Below are 16,133 nucleotides of genomic sequence, written 5' to 3' on the forward strand. Positions count from 1 at the left end.
AAGGGGCTCTCAGGTCTCCCTGGAGCCTTCTCTTCTCCAGGTGAGCACCCACAGCTCTCATTCACAATAAACAGACACTAATTAGTCTCACACTTTTGGAGCAAACCAAGGTGTTATTTCCTTCCAGAAATCAGTTTATCCAAGGAATACCACCAAGATTTCTTTACCCAGCACTCAAGCAATCCCTGTGCCTTTGGGTGCTCCCACCACCTCACTGACACCGCAAAAACCACCCCAGCTGGGCTGCTGCACATGGAAATTACTGGGATGAGATTCCACTGATATTGTTTAGTTAAAAGTGGCTTACAAATATGTAAATACAGTGCAGCACAGGCAGGGAATGCAAATTGAGGCTCCGTCTGCAAATAGTCTGGCTCCTTGCAATCCTATTTATCCAGGCATTGGATAAATATAAATAAACCTTCTTGCCTAAAACCAAATGTATTCTGTTTATGTATCAAGAAAAAAAACATAATCAACACTGACAAAGAAAATCCCCATCAAGCAGGAAGTATTGTAGCCTGATGGAGGACTACTAATGGAATAATTTTTTGGTTGGACATTTGGTTATTTTCTATTGTTTCTGTACAGCTCCCATAAAAAAATATAAAGATTCACATTATCAGAAGACATTTGTGCATAAAATATTAGTACACAGAAGGTTTGGGACTGATCAAAGTGATAAAATTGATTTGAAGTTAATTTGATGTAAAGCTGGATGTCTACACCTCAGTAACAAGAAGGAAAAATATGAGAAAAAACAGGAGTCAATAGGATGATGCATTTTTGGATGTTTGTTCTGTTCTGCCTGTGCAGAAGGGCCACTTGCAAAGAAAATTTATGCTGTATTGAAAGTTACCACCAATAAAATAGGCCATATTTTGATATGTGGATTGAAATACTGAATCAACTGTAGTTATATGAAAGCAAACAGAATTTAACACCTCCTTGTATAAGGCAATTTTTACTCACTCTTCAACCCTTTAAAGTACATACAAGGCTCATTTTTGACATAGTTCCATGCAGACAGTATAGCTTTAAAAACTCCTTTCCGAAATTTCTGGATGACCTGAAGTTGCCAAGAATCAGAGGAACTCAAAAAGTGAATTCTAATATGTTTTCCAAGAGGTGGCAGCTGCCCCTCCAGCAGCAGTTGGATCTTGATATTCTTCAGGAACAACCTCATCTGCTACACTGATTTACTCCCTCTGCCATTAACTGGGAACACTTTTAAGCTGACATTTCCAGTTGTTTTAGCTCTGTTTATTCAAAGGTGTTTAACATCAAGAGTGTTTTCTGAACAGGCCCTTTAGAGCCCTGCTACAGAGGAGACTTCACTCTCCTAAAGTGAAAAAAATCAACAGATATCAGAACCTCTCTTAGGAACTGAAGCGCTTGGAATTAACCTTTTGTTCAAGAAGAAACAGGTCACAGGAATAACTAGATTGGAGGCAGCTTCTTGCTAATAAAAGGGGAAGAGGAGGGTGTTTGTTCCTGGTGGAAGGCACAGCTCTGCTCCCCACAGGAGCCCAAAGCCAACCCTGGCAGAGCCACAATTGCCCCCTCTCACAGTCACAGGCACAAAAACAGCCCAGTGGGATTGAGTCCATCTCACTCCAGCAATTCTCCCTGTAAATGTCATCACACTCAAGCTGTGCCACAAGAGTTAGAGAAAAGTATGGGGATAATTTCATGGATATTCAGGTACTCTCAGCATTTCCAGCAAGGCCAAAGAATCTGCTGTAAATACAGCCACCTTTATGCCCTATAATAAAGGGTTACAAATACCTAAAAACCACACAGGGCTTAGTCAGGGCATTTATATCATCCAGTATTTCTTCTGCTTCCCTTTCCTTCTCTAACTCTATAGTTGTTGACCTGCTTTAAGTTTTCATTCTCACCCACTTTCTTGAAACTTAGGGAAGCCTTTTGTCCATACATGGAATGGTTTGAATTGGAAGGGACCTCAAAGACCATTTGATTCCAATCCTTACCATGGGCAGGGACACCTTCCACTATCCCAGGTTGCTCCAGCCCTGTCCACCCTAGTCTTGGACACTTCCAGGGATATCTTTCAGCTTCAATAAGATCTCTATTAATTTTCTCTCCACAGAAGCAGCAACACACCAGCTCTGCTTAGTTGCAATATCCAAGTAATACACAAATATATCCCTGCCAGTTTTTGTACCACTATTTGCAGTCTCAAAAAAACCCCTTCATCTTTATTGCAACTGCACTTTCTCATTGAAACCCAATTTTATGAAACACAGCATGTTAAGAGAGTTAACTTCAGGTCCTTTTTTTTTTTTTTTTCAGGTCACTTTTTCAGTTCATTTCACTTCATAGTGAAAACTTCACATCCAAACCTACCTATTGATTGATATATGTGAGACTTCTCCTCAAGTCAATAATAGCCCCAAGCAAGAATCAGTGGCTCTTCACTGTTATTTATATTTAAAGAGCTTTATTGAGCTAAACTGGTGTTCAGTTTAGCCTTTCACAATTTATCATTTTATTTTTTGTTTTAAGAATTGTCCTTCTTAACTGTTGGAATCGACTGCCAACTAAATCAGAGCAGAAAAAGCTTAACAAGTGAGTGATAATCATAATTCAGTGTTTACTGCTCGAAACCTTGATCTCCCCATTGTAGCAGCAAAATTTCTTATATACTCTTAAATTAGTTTTCTGTGGTAGAGTAACAACCAGTATGCAGGTAATAATAAAAGGAGTGTATTAAAGGGAACAGTGAATTTATGATCTGCCCAGTAGAAATCCATCAGCTGTGATTGGGTTCCAGGCACAGTTACAAATATCATTTCACACTAAGCTACACAGTTTCTCACTAAATTGCCTCATAAGACAATATAATATTGAAGGAAACAAACAGAGCTAAACTACTGAATAGATTATTTGTTCATTACTTAAGAGGGTGTGTTTTGATTGGCAAAAAAAAATATTACTAAAACCAAATATTCCCTGCTTCGTGTCGCTAATTAATTCTGCATCTTTTTTGGAATATTGTTATTACTTTATCTCAGAATCCTAGAATTAGAACTGTAAAAAAAAATGGCGTTGGAGGGTCATGCTTGTATCAGTTTCCTATAAAATCTTTTGTTTCAGGGATATTTCCCCCCTTTTCCCTGTCTAGATGACAATGAGCCACAGGGGCCTGAAGCCTTTCTGAGCTGCAGGCTCTTCCCACAGTGCTGGAGACCAAACACCCTGAAAAAACTGTGGCAGTTCCTTGTGATGTTCAGGATCCAAAGTCCTCAGATCCATTCCCACATCTCTGTGCTGAGTGAGTCCAACCAGTTTTGTAGAGAAATCCACCCACCCCCAAAAACGCCTCCATTTTCCATCTTCAAAAGGTTGACCCTCGATTTTACTGCACATTTAAAATACTTCAAAGAAACCTTCACAGTGTTGTAAAGAGTTCCAAGTTGTGCCCAGAACAACTCTTGGCTCTTAAGAGCTGCAAAGGGCTTTTAAAATCCTGGTTTATATCTCAGTCTCACAGACTGCTCAATCTTAAGCCATGTCTGGGCTGGTGGGAACAAGTGTAATAGGAAAGATTTGCAAAAAAGGGTGCAAAACCCCCAAAGGTGAAAAAGCTTTTTATTTTTTTATTTTCTATACAGTTTTATTTTTTTATTTTTCTATACATTTTTATTTTTTATTTTTCTATACATTTTTATTTTTTTATTTTCTATGCATTTTTTATTTTCTATACATTTTTATTTTCTATACATTTTTATTTTCTATACATTTTTATTTTCTATACATTTTTATTTTCTATACATTTTTATTTTCTATACATTTTTATATTTTTTATTTTCTATGCATTTATATTTTTTATTTTCTATACATTTTTATTTTCTATTTTCTATACATTTTTATTTTCTATTTTCTATACATTTTTATTTTCTATACATTTTTATTTTTTTCTATACTTTTTTAAAATTTTCCATACATTTTAATTTTTTTTTTTTATATATTTTTATCTTTATATATTATATATACATTTATAATTTTATATTGTTATATTTTTAAAATATTTTTATATTTTATATATATTATATCTTTTAAATATTTTTTAATATTTATATGCATTTTATATATTTTTATATATTATATTACTATCCCTAATTATTTATTTCTTCCTAAGATTAATTCCTTGTTCCAAACAACCAACCAAACGCTCTTCAGTGTGATCAGAGTTGTGTATTCCCAGTGAAAATATATCAAAGGAACAAGAGACAGGATGTACCTGGTTGGCTAAAAACACTGTATTTCACTTTCTCTTGCAGGGTAAGTCCCAGAGGTTCCTGCAGTGAAGAATTGGCTGCACCTTGTAAAACACTCAGTGAAACATGTGCAGAGTCTGTCCTGTCCACCAAGATGTGCCTGGGGAATAACAAAGACCTCAGAATTGCAGCTGGCCTTGGTAAATTTTGATCCAGACTTTTTGAAGAAATTGGGATTATTTTATCAGATTCATTCGAGGTAAAAAAAATTAAATAAAATGAAAGGATGAAGACACCAAGACCTGTCTGTGCTGACAACTTCAGACCTGGCACCTGCTTGATCCTCAATTGAACCAGCCAATTAAGGAAAATTAAAGTTCTACCATCCTTCATTGTCCAGAAGGTATAAACCCAAAGGGATAAACAGTTGGACTTGTACTGCCCAGGGGATTATTTACCCAAAAACAATGGATGGCCTGAAAGAACAGAGATGACCCTTCCTCATTTCACACAGCAGCATTCTCTTTCCAAGCCAGAAGAGTCAGAAATTTCCTCCCAAACCCCCAGGGAAGGGGGGATGTTTTTATTCCCCCCCTCAGTTCTTTCACTGCAACTACTCATGTTGTGCATCATTTCAGCTCCACTGACCCCAAGTCCTACAGCACAGATTTGCTCTTTGGGAAACACTTTTAAATGGGAAATAAAGTCAGAGACACACCAAGAACATCCCCAGTCAGTGGCATCACAGTTTTCTGATAAACAACTTCAGCAGAGGTCTGGGACTCATCAGTCCAGAATATTTCAATATTTCTCTTTTCAAGAGCTTTGAATTTCAATACCTTTTTTTCTTACTCTCTAGTTGTTAGATGTGCTCACCTTGTATCCAGATCTAATTTTTTTTTTTGCTCCAACAGCTTCATAATCAATATTTAATTGTAAATAACACATTGCAAATACACCATTAATGCTCAAGAACTTCATACATTTATACTAAGTATAAGGCCTGTAGTTACCACTCCCTCCCTAATTTTGATCAAAGTATGTATTCTCTTTAAAACACAACTGAAAAGTATTAATTTAACATAACATTCTTCTCAAGGCCATATAGTTAAAGTAAACAGTGTGGTGAGAGACAGCATTTTGTTTAGCCAATATTTCTTTTTAACAGATCAAAGCAAACCAAAACCAACACTATTGATTCATTGGTAAAATTGGGTATTTTTAAAGTTCTCTTTCCCTGACACAGAGGTATAAAGAAAGCTACATTAATGCCTCATGGAGAAAATAAATAAATTAAAAACAATAAAGCTTTTGGTTGCCTTAAGCATAGTTACAACGTGATGTTTCTTCCTTAACCCTGCTTGCTTGGCTACCCATCATAACACAACACACAAATAGGCCTGACCAATATCAGAAAGCATCTGGATGTCAATAATACAACTTTAATAAACGTAATTTTTGCTTCAGAACGAGGCATTTTTCAAACAAGCGCCGGGATAAACACAATTTTCCCAGGGATTTCTTACACTGGTCCAGCTGCTGATGGACCATGAGCGGAGTGTGAGCTCCCTGCTATCAGAAGGGCTTTGTCCTCTCTCAGATCAGGCTCTCAAGAAGCAGCCCTGTCTCCAGAACACTTTATCCACCCTCTTTCCTTTGTCCCTTCCTAAGGATGTGTGATCTGAATGCGATAATTGGAATATCTTTGGGCTGCTCCTGCAGCCCCAGTCAAAAGAAGAGGAAAAGGGTGAATCCATTTCTTTTATAGCTGAGCAACCTCAAAGTAGCAGAGTTTTGGGGGCCTCGTGCCTTGACAAGAAAGAAATGAGCATTTTATTGCTGGAGAAAGTTCTCCAGGAATCAAATGCAGCATCTGCCTTGTCTGGCAATTCCTCCCTGCCTGTGCCTCCCTCACTGGGGTTGTTGTGATCTTGTTTGCTCAGAGGCACAAGCTGCACCATGAAATTATTTAAGACCATAGGAATTAAATATTGGTGGGTCTGACAAGGGAAGGGGACAAATGGAATGTGTCAAAAAAATCATAAAGAGAGGGGATTAGATCTTTCAAAGCCTACTTCAGAAAAAAAGAAGTTGGAAGACAATTTATGTGTTAAATCAGATTTTTAACATCAGTTCTCCAACTCACATACATCATAAAAGCAATAGTTTTAAAAGGCCAAAGCTTTGCAGTAGCTGAAAAGCCAACTAAACAACAACAAAAAAACTCACCCAAAACCAACTTTAGGGGGTTATTTACACCCTCTTTAGCTGAAGTGGAAAAGAAGTAAATTTTTCTTTTGTTTTCTATAAGCTGTATTGAATCAAAAAGCATCCTTGAGACAAGTCTTACCTCTTGTATGACAGGAGAATGGACAGAAGTAAGATTCCCTTTTTTTGATTCCAGCAGTTGGATGGGCTGAAGAAGAGGAGAAGAGAAAGCACTTTCTTCTCTCTGCAACAACAAAAAACAACACAAACCCCTGGTACTGCTGCTCTTTCTGCTTTTGTAAAACCCAGCAGCTATTTCCACTGGAGTGATTTCCTTCCTCTAACCATTTCCAGTTGCCCAAGGATGGAGTCCCTGCCTTTGCTTCATTAAGGTATTAATTATTAGCCTGTGGGTTGATTGTTCACATCTGTTCTGGGTCCCCACCAGCATGGCCAGTGGTGGCACTCAGGGTTCTGCTGAGGGCTCACAGGGAAGCTGTGGCTGCCCCTGGATCCCTGGAAGTGTCCAATGCCAGGTTGGAGCAACCTGGATTAGTGGAAGGTGTCCCTGGGCCAGTGGAAGGTGTCCCTGCCTGTGGCAGGGGGTGGCACTGAGTGATCTTTAAGGTCCCTTCCAACCCAAACCTCTCCTATGGAAACCATGACTGCAGACTCCAGTTGGTGTGTTTCTAAATGTCCAAACCATCAAAATATGACTGTCCTGGAGCCTCCCATCCTTGGCAAAGAGCTGCTTTTCCCAGAGCCAGCAGTGCCAGTGTTCCATCCATCCATCCACCCATCCATCTCCATCCATCCACCCATCCATCCATCCATCAACCCATCCATCCATCCACCCATCCACCCATCCACCCATCCACCCATCCATCTCCATCCATCCATCCATCCACCCATCCATCCATCCATCCATCCACCCATCCATCCATCCATCCATCCATCTCCATCCATCCATCCATCCATCCATCCATCAACCCATCCATCCATCCACCCATCCATCCATCCATCCATCCATCCATCCATCCATCCATCCCTGAGCAGGAGAAGCAGCGACCCACAGACAGCTTCGCCTTTTGTGCAGTTTTTGACATGAGAAGCACCAAACATCTGCCCTTTGCAGCCCAAAGCCTGGAAAATCTAATTGTTTTCTTTGCCACAGCCAGCACAACATATTTCCCCTTTAATTAAGTCCTCAGACCTGGGCTGGTTTCACATCAGAAGAGGGATGTTTGCAAATGGAGCGAAGGGATGAGCTGGCACCTCCTGTTACACCACACCATGGGCTGGGAGCCAGTTTGGCAACAGTCCCCAGGACTCCCCACTCTCATGTTCAGCCTCAAAATGAGGGGAAAATAAAAGGCAGAGTTTTGTTCCCAAATGCATTATTTCAGCAGGATCAGTGAAGGATTGCTGAAGATGACTGGAGAACGTGTGTTGGGAGAACATGCAGAGTGGGATCTGCTCCTTCCAAGATAAATGGCAATAAATCATAAATCTCAGTTTGGTTTTACTGGTTTTGATTTATTCTGTATCTGCAGGTTTTGGAGTTTCCTGAGCAGTGTTTAAATATCTGCCACATCATATAGCACACACGAGATTTCCAGTGTCTCGTGATACTAAAAGCAGGAGGGGATGGATCTCATAAAAATCACATTTTCTGACTTCTGGTGCTTTTGATTTTCAGTGCTGCTCATCCAATGAATGGTTAAACATTTATTGAACATGAGCTCAGCTGGGTCTGGGAGAACTGCAGAGCACTGAAGGGACCAAATACATTCCTGTGTGACAGGACCATTCACATTCCTTATCCCATTTCCCATCCCATCCTTTCACTTTGCCCTTTCTCCCATCCACTGGCATCATTTCTTCTCTCTTTTAAGAAATCAAGTGGTTCTTTCTGGCCTCCATCATTTCCTTCACTCACAAGGACTTTAACAAGTGCAGAGACATTCCTTTACTGGGGTTAAAAAGCAGCACCAGTGATTGACCTGATCCTGTGCTAAGTTGCCCCATTTCTTCACAGCTGAGGCTGTGAGTGGGAAAAGGTTTCTGGTTTGTCTGGAGAGCACAACAGGTTATAAAAATCTATAATTTATTTGCTCAGCTATGTACATGCTGTACAGATTTTATGGGCTGCTGCTCTACAATTAGTAATTACTGTTCATTCTTTCACTGTATTTCCCTTTTCTTACTGTATTCTCACTTTCTTGTATTGTGCTGTCTGTGCTCTTCCTGAAATCATTTCTGTTTATCTAAAACTCAAACCCTGTTGCACTGACACACTCAGCTCTGTGTCACATCTCTTTTATCAATTCTTAACTGCTGCTGGCTTTGTCATTCCATTTGTCCTGTGCTACTATTTTTCCAGGTAATTACCCCCACATTTCTGCATAACTCTTTCACTACCCATCGCTTATTGTGAGTAGAAAACCAGCAAAACTGTTCTTCTTCCACAGCTTTGTTAATCTGGCACCTTCAGGGAGATTTAGGTCCATGTGGAAAGATCTGAAGTTTAAAAAAAAAAGAGGAAATACATGTGGTTTCTTTTTTTTTTTTCTTTACTCAGTTGTAGATAAACAGCAATTTTTTCCACAAGATTATTTCAGAGAAGAATAAAATCTTGGCTCTAAACTGTCTTTTTTTCAAGAGGGGAGGTAAAGGAGGAATAAGAATCAATTATTTAGATTTAGATTGAATTAAGTTAGATATTGGGAAGAAATTCTTCCCTGGGAGGGTGCTGAGGCCCTGGCACAGGTTGCCCAGAGAAGCTGTGGCTGCCTCATCCCTGGAAGTGTCCAAGGCCAGGTTGGAGCAACCTGGGACAGTGGACGGTGTCCCTGCCCATGGCAGGGGGTTGAAATAAATGACATTTAAAGGTCCCTTTCAGGAAAAACTGTCCTGTGATACTGTGATTCTATAAATCGAGTACAATCTCTCAGTCACAGCTTGCACTGGAAACTCCAAAAGGAAGCAGAGGATCAGCAGGATCAGCTTCCAGGGTGTTGGGACTATTGGTGCTTTTAAAAATAGTCAGAGCCTTGAACACTGCAGTGGATTTAGGCAGAATTCACACACCTAAATCTGCAGCCAAAGCCTGAAAATCTTGGCTCGGCTGCTACCATGGAAACAAGAGAATTTCTCTGGAGTCCATAAAGTCTGTGGCAAAGGGGCTTCTTGCACCTCTTAGGTGTGGATTGGGTGTCAGGGGAAAACTCCTTTCTCTGCCCAAATCCTCGTGTCCCACCTTGGAAAAAGCAAGGAGTCCCCCAGTCCTTTGGATCCAGCCTGGAATATCCAGCCTTGGACCCCTGATCTGGGAGATGGAGCTCACAAACCACAGTGGGACTCAAAGATCTCGCAGTTTAATCACATTTATTGTTCCAACTCGCCAATTCTTTTATCTGCATTTAACCTTCGCCTCCCTCGGAGCCGGAATTCTCCAGGCAGGACTTTTCCAAAAGGAGCTTCATTGTCATTCTCCATCAGTGGTCCAATAAACAGCCCTCCCTCATCAGCATTCCCTGGGTGCCCCAAAGCAATCTGCCAGACAAGATGTGATGAAACCAGAAGGGATCAATAGCAAAAAGTTTTCCCAAACTCCATCTGGCAAGGTTAGTGTGGATAATATTGATGGAGAAAGATCTCACTCTATCACATGTGGCAGAGGGTGCAGGAATGTGGTATCAGAAGTTTTATAATGGTAGACTTAAAAACTTCATAGGAATTTATTATATTTTCCCTAGTAAAAAGAATATTTCCCTCATGCAAATATTATTAAAATGTATTATGGCTTTTACAGATCTTAAGGATAAATTAAAATAATTATGAAATCTCTATTTTTTTTTTTAAATACATAACCACTGGCCCACTAAATAATTTTATTTGGAAATACTGATGTGTGAAAATAAGTTCAGATTTTGGGTTCTCAGAGGTAGGAATGGGACAAAGGATGAGTTGATGGGAAAAGAAGGAGGTTTTGGGGCATCAAGGACCAGAGTTGGCTCCTTCCACCCCATCACGGAGCCCCACAGCCAAGTTGCTGCTCCTTTGGGAAGAGGAGAAGTTTCCAGATAGTTTACAAGTGTGTGGTATTTAAACAACTCCTGGAATTAATTTAATTTGCTTTACAAGCTGTGAGTTCAATAGGAAATGTGTATGAAAAACTGCACAGTATAAAACCAGACATATTTGGGGTTTTAAAATATCTATTGGGAATAAAATATCTCAGATACAGCTAGAACTCTTAAGGAATTCTATTGCATCCTTGCATCTTCCCTTCCTTGAGGGATTTTATATAAAAGAAATAATTTCTTATATGGAAAGACCCAGGCCCAGCCCTACCATGTTCACATCAGTGACAGAAGAATTAAATCATCACGAGCAGCAGAGAGTGAAGAGAAACAGCCCCAAGGAAACTATTTTCTTAATATCTTTCCATTTACTAGTCAATATAAAATACTCTTTCTGGTTGATTTCCATCTGTATGAGTCATGGGTTTAATTGTTTGGGGTCTTTTTTAATTTTATATTTCACTGAGAAAAGGGAGCACAAAGTAAAATAAAGGAATTATCACCATCTTTCTTCATGTGGCACAAACCTGTGTCTCCACTCTGCTTCTAAAAGTCTTGAGACTCTAAAACCCATTTACAGTTTGAAGAAATTAGATATGGGGTTTTTGTCTTCAGGGCAAAAGTTGGGTGCAAATTGATTATATTTCTTTATTTCTAGAGAGTGGAATGATTTCTCTGATAATGTCATCTGGATAGTTTTTGGGGTTTTTTTTTGTTCATTTAAAAAATATGTCCTTTCACCTTGAGATGAAAGAAATTGCCATGAGGATATTTTGGGGAGAAACCTGTTTTTTCAGTCTTCCTATGGAAATGTCACAGCAAAATCAAATAAAGAGCATGAGAACTACAGATGGTGTGATGTGAATCTTCTAATGGTACCCTGGTCTTGGTCCTCACCTCCCAGATCTCGGGGGAACTTCATTCTGTGCATATAAATATAAATTTATAGATATATATATATATGCACACACACACATGGATATATACTTATATATGGACTCAGGTTGTGCCAGGAGAGGTTTAGATTGGATATTAAGAAGAATTTCTTCACTGAAAGGGTGGAACAGGCATTGGGACAGGCTTCCCAGTGAAGTCATCACCCCTGGAGGGATTTCAAAGCCATGTGGATGTGGCACTTGGGGACTTGGGGCAGTGCTGGGTTGGACTTAATGGCCTTGGAGGACTTTTCCAGCCTTAATTTGCTTTACAAGCTGTGAGTTTGATAGGACATGTATATGAAGAACTGCACAGTATAAAACCAGACATATTTGGGGTTTTAAAATATCTATTGGGAATAAAATAACTCAGACACACTATTTTATATATATATATATACATTCATGCACTGTGTGGGCAACAGCCTGGTTTCTCTGATCAAAGGGACTTCAGGAAAACATTAGTGGATGCTGTTTATCACATTTAGAAGCCAAAACTTTGCACTGTGATCCAAAAGAACAACTTTAACACTGTAACCCCTAAAACCCTGCGTGGGGGAAGTGTGTCATGAGCAGCCCCTAATATTGCACACCCACAGCTGGGGAGGTGAATCAGGGGGCAAAACTGCTGTGAGAATCGTGTTCTCTTCTTCTGAAGAGATTAAAATAACCAGCCTGTCAAAAAGCAGATTAACCCCTGCAAAAAGCCCCTGCCAGTGTCCACCCTGGCTGGTTTTCGTATCTGTCTGAATGTTTTTGTGTGAGTGGGTTTAAACCCATTCAGCAAATAAAAAAAGATACTTTTTTCACTCCACGAAAACTTCAAAGATGATAAACTTGCAAGAAGCCTTAATGTCATCACCCCTTTGTGATAAGGCAAGAGGGAAACACGTGTTTTGAAACGGTTGGGATTCTTCCTGGATAAATCAGGAGCAGTGAGGGAAATGGTGACAGCTCTCCTGGAAAACATTCCCTGTCTGTCCCCAGTAATGCTGCTGAGTGCAACTCCTCTACACTCTAAATACCTAAACACCAGCACCACGACCCTGGATCGTTACCTTCTCTTTCTTGTCCGTGTCTGACTGGTTTATAAATTTGATTTCCTGCAAATATTTTGGAGCACATTAGTTGATAGCAAAATAAGACTGGAATTCTAATGAATTCTGGCTGCAGACACAGCAGATGAAAACTCATTCAATCCAAGGCAAAGTGTCAACTTTAATAAAGTAATGCCATCCCAGGCCTCCCCCATAGCTGGCCTATAGTGACATGAAAAATTATAATGGGGGAAATGGAGAACTTTGCAGATATAAATAACTGGGGAGTCTGTTATAAAATTTCCAACTGGGGCGGTGGAAAACTGTAAACAGAGATTAAGGAGCTGCAGTGCAGGATATCATTGCCACCTATTGACAACAGAACTGCCTAAAATAATCCTGTTTGCTCCTATTGAAATGAAATTCCTCCCTGGGAGCTTTACAACAGGCTGTTCCTGTTGGATTTGTAGGGGATACAGGCATTGTGAATAGCATCAATGTCTGGATTTAAGGAATATGATGCTATTTGAGGGATTTGTTTTTAAAAACAAGCCCTTAGAGAGGTGGTCTAAGAGCAATTCAACACCTTGTCAAGGCAGGACTGGTGTTTATGGACCAGAGTGTGATCCCAGCACCCAGAGGGAGGGAGCAGGCACAGAGGAGGAGGGGGACAGTGGTAAGTCTATGTAGTGATGGAGTGAAAATTGTCATCTGGTCACAAGAACAACTGTGTTTCTCCTCTGGGACTCATCCCTGGTGCTCCTGGATGGATTCCTGCAGAGTCCTGCTGCTGCCCGTGGCTCCTTCCCCTGCTGAGCTGGCGACAACTCAGACACCTCCCAAAATTTTCCCAAAACATGTATTAAAAAATGAGCACAAATTCAAATTAGATGAAAAGCAAGCAGCATATACAAGATACCAGACCTAAAATCTGTGTCATCACTTAGCCAAAAACGCCAGTCTTGTCATCAGGCAGATTTGAGCCAAACTCCTCAGGAACAGTCTCAGTGTGACTCCCCTCCTTTCCCGGGGTCCTTTTAGCATTTCAAACCTGCAAACCTCTCCCTCCTCCCCCTGTCAGGGACCCAGTTATATTATTAGGTACATTCAGTGTGATTCATTGCTGACAGCCCACTGATTTCTGATCTAATTTGGGTCAGACAGTGCACAGGGAGACCAGTTCCCTGCCCTGCCTTATCCAGGCCCTGAGTTCATTTGCTATTCAGTGGAAATCCAGAAACATCTCTTTCACTTCCCTCTCAAGAATTCACTCTTTGAACCTCATGCATTTAACTGTGGTCACAGCTTGGGGAAAACAAAAACTGGGAGAGGTTGGAACAGTTTCCTTCCATAGAGCAATATTTGCTTTGAGTATTAGAAGATATTCATTATTATTTGGGTGTTCTTTACGAATTCCATTTTTAGAATAGGTTAAAATGACTGTTTGAATAATCTGTGTCATGGGAATGAATTTGAGTGTATGTGAATCACATTCTGCTTCCTGGGGAAAGGTCACATTCACCATTCAATGTCTTGTGCTGTTGCATCCAGTGCTTTTATTTTTTAAGAGCGTTCCCTGAATATAAACAATATTTGGATATGTCAAATCAAAAGATTGCCTCTGCTATAAAGAGAATATTCAGGTGTGGTCTCAGGACTTGTTACACACAGCAATTCTGGCTTTCTCTTTGAGGCCACTGACCCATAAGCCTCGAAGATCTTTTATTCCTGAGGTAGAAAACAACTGATATTAATTTTATTATAAAACGCCACTCTTCTAACCTTTTCCTCACCCGATTTATTCACCATAAATAGGTTCTCACTACTGATTTTATCACCCCAGCCATGCCCTCCTTCTCGCTAGGGCTCCCTAACATGAAGTAGGTATAATTTAGGCTTTTAAATGAGTCATTCCGATTACTCTTCCTCATTATCCCCTTGACATATTTGATTTTTTTAATTTCCTTTTCTGATCCATTTTTTTGTTCATTTTGCTTTCCACTAGCTGGATTTTCTGGAGAAACGAGTGCTCATTATTTTAACTCTTTTCCAGGCCAGGTTGGAAAAGGGCAGGTTGGAAGGGTCCTTAAAACTCATCTTGTTTCAAAGTTCCTGCCATGGACAGGCACACCTTCCACTAGGCCTTGAACACTTCCAGGCACACTTTTCCTGACCTGCGTTCAGGGAAAGACAGTTGAAGTTGGACCTGTTTTTGCAACTGGATTTGTATAATCTTCAGGGGCTCAGTATCAGGTTTTCTACCTGCAGATTAGAAAGGAAAGAGTTTCTGTTGTCTTCTAAAAACACCATGCAGAGCACTCAGCTTGTTGTTCTGTGTGAAAGAACAGGGAAGGGTGACAATCTTAAAATGAAGTGCCTTCCATTTTCTGAGTCTATCACAGCTTTGAAACTAATGATCAGCCCTTGAAGCTTTAATTGTTTTCATAAGGACGCTTTTCAGTACCCTGACATCCATCTCCCTCCCTCGATGAGTCACTGTCACATCAGTCTGGGAGCTGAGTTCCCTCACGGGGAATAAAACTCAGATGGGTCTGAAGAAAACAAACAAACAAACCACCTCCCACCCAAACCTCGAGAAAATGAAAGAGGAGCCACTTTCCTGACATTTTATTAAAATTCTCCTGCTCTCATAACTTGGGCAGGAAGTCTCTTGTTTTCCACAGCTGGTATAAATATTAACTCCAGTTTTCAATCTGTGATTTTTGAAGCATTAGAATCCACATTTCCTCCACAAATCCCACAAGAGCAGATTCCCTCGAGAACACCTTTCAACGCTCACCTTAATATTGGAAGCAGCAGAATGTGCCACTTCCAATCAACCAACAAAATATAACAACTTAAAACGTAACAACTAAAGGGGTTTTTTTAAGCTTATCCCTGATCTGAAGGGATGTGTTCCCATTTCTTCTTCTACAAAATAGCAAAAAACCCCAAAACCCAAAGAAACAGGCAAAACAAAACCACAAAAAACTTAAGTAACACAATTCAGAACAATTAAATATAAATTAAATAAGCAGGATTTCCCCACATTTTATAATATCTGCTGTTTCTTGCAATATCAGGAAAACTGAAAGGATTTAGTTTCCAAGGATAAAAGCCATGAAAAGATGATTCAATACATCGAGTACGTGATGCCCAAAGTTGTTGTGAGCAGCATCTTTCTTTTGTCTGGGTAATTGGTGGCCAGAGGGATGATGTGCAGAAGATATCAAAGGGCAGCAGCATTTTAATGTCTGTGTTTCTACTCCTCTTGCTGAACTGGTTTCAAAGCAGGTTTTGAGTTGTGATTGACACCCAACTTCCAACCCAACCCCCGTGCTCAGCTCAGGAAACAAATCTGAGAGTGTTGTGTACATTAAGGAGCTGCTTTGGTTTGCACAGGTGGGTGCTATAAAAACAAAGGGAATTATGGTTTATTTTCTGCCTCTTTTTCCCTTTTTTGGGGGGTATTTTCTTTACTTTTCTGCCTCAGCCTTGACTGTTGGCACCCTTCAATGGTGAACATCTCAGCTCTCCTGGGGACAGTTTCCTTCCTCTTAAAAAGTAACTCAGGGTCCTGCTCTGATGATGAGAAGATGATTTTGCCCTGTAAATCCCTTCTGC

This window comes from Corapipo altera, unplaced genomic scaffold, assembly GCF_003945725.1.
Source record: "Corapipo altera isolate COAL_440 unplaced genomic scaffold, ASM394572v1 113, whole genome shotgun sequence".
Lineage (NCBI taxonomy): Eukaryota > Metazoa > Chordata > Aves > Passeriformes > Pipridae > Corapipo > Corapipo altera.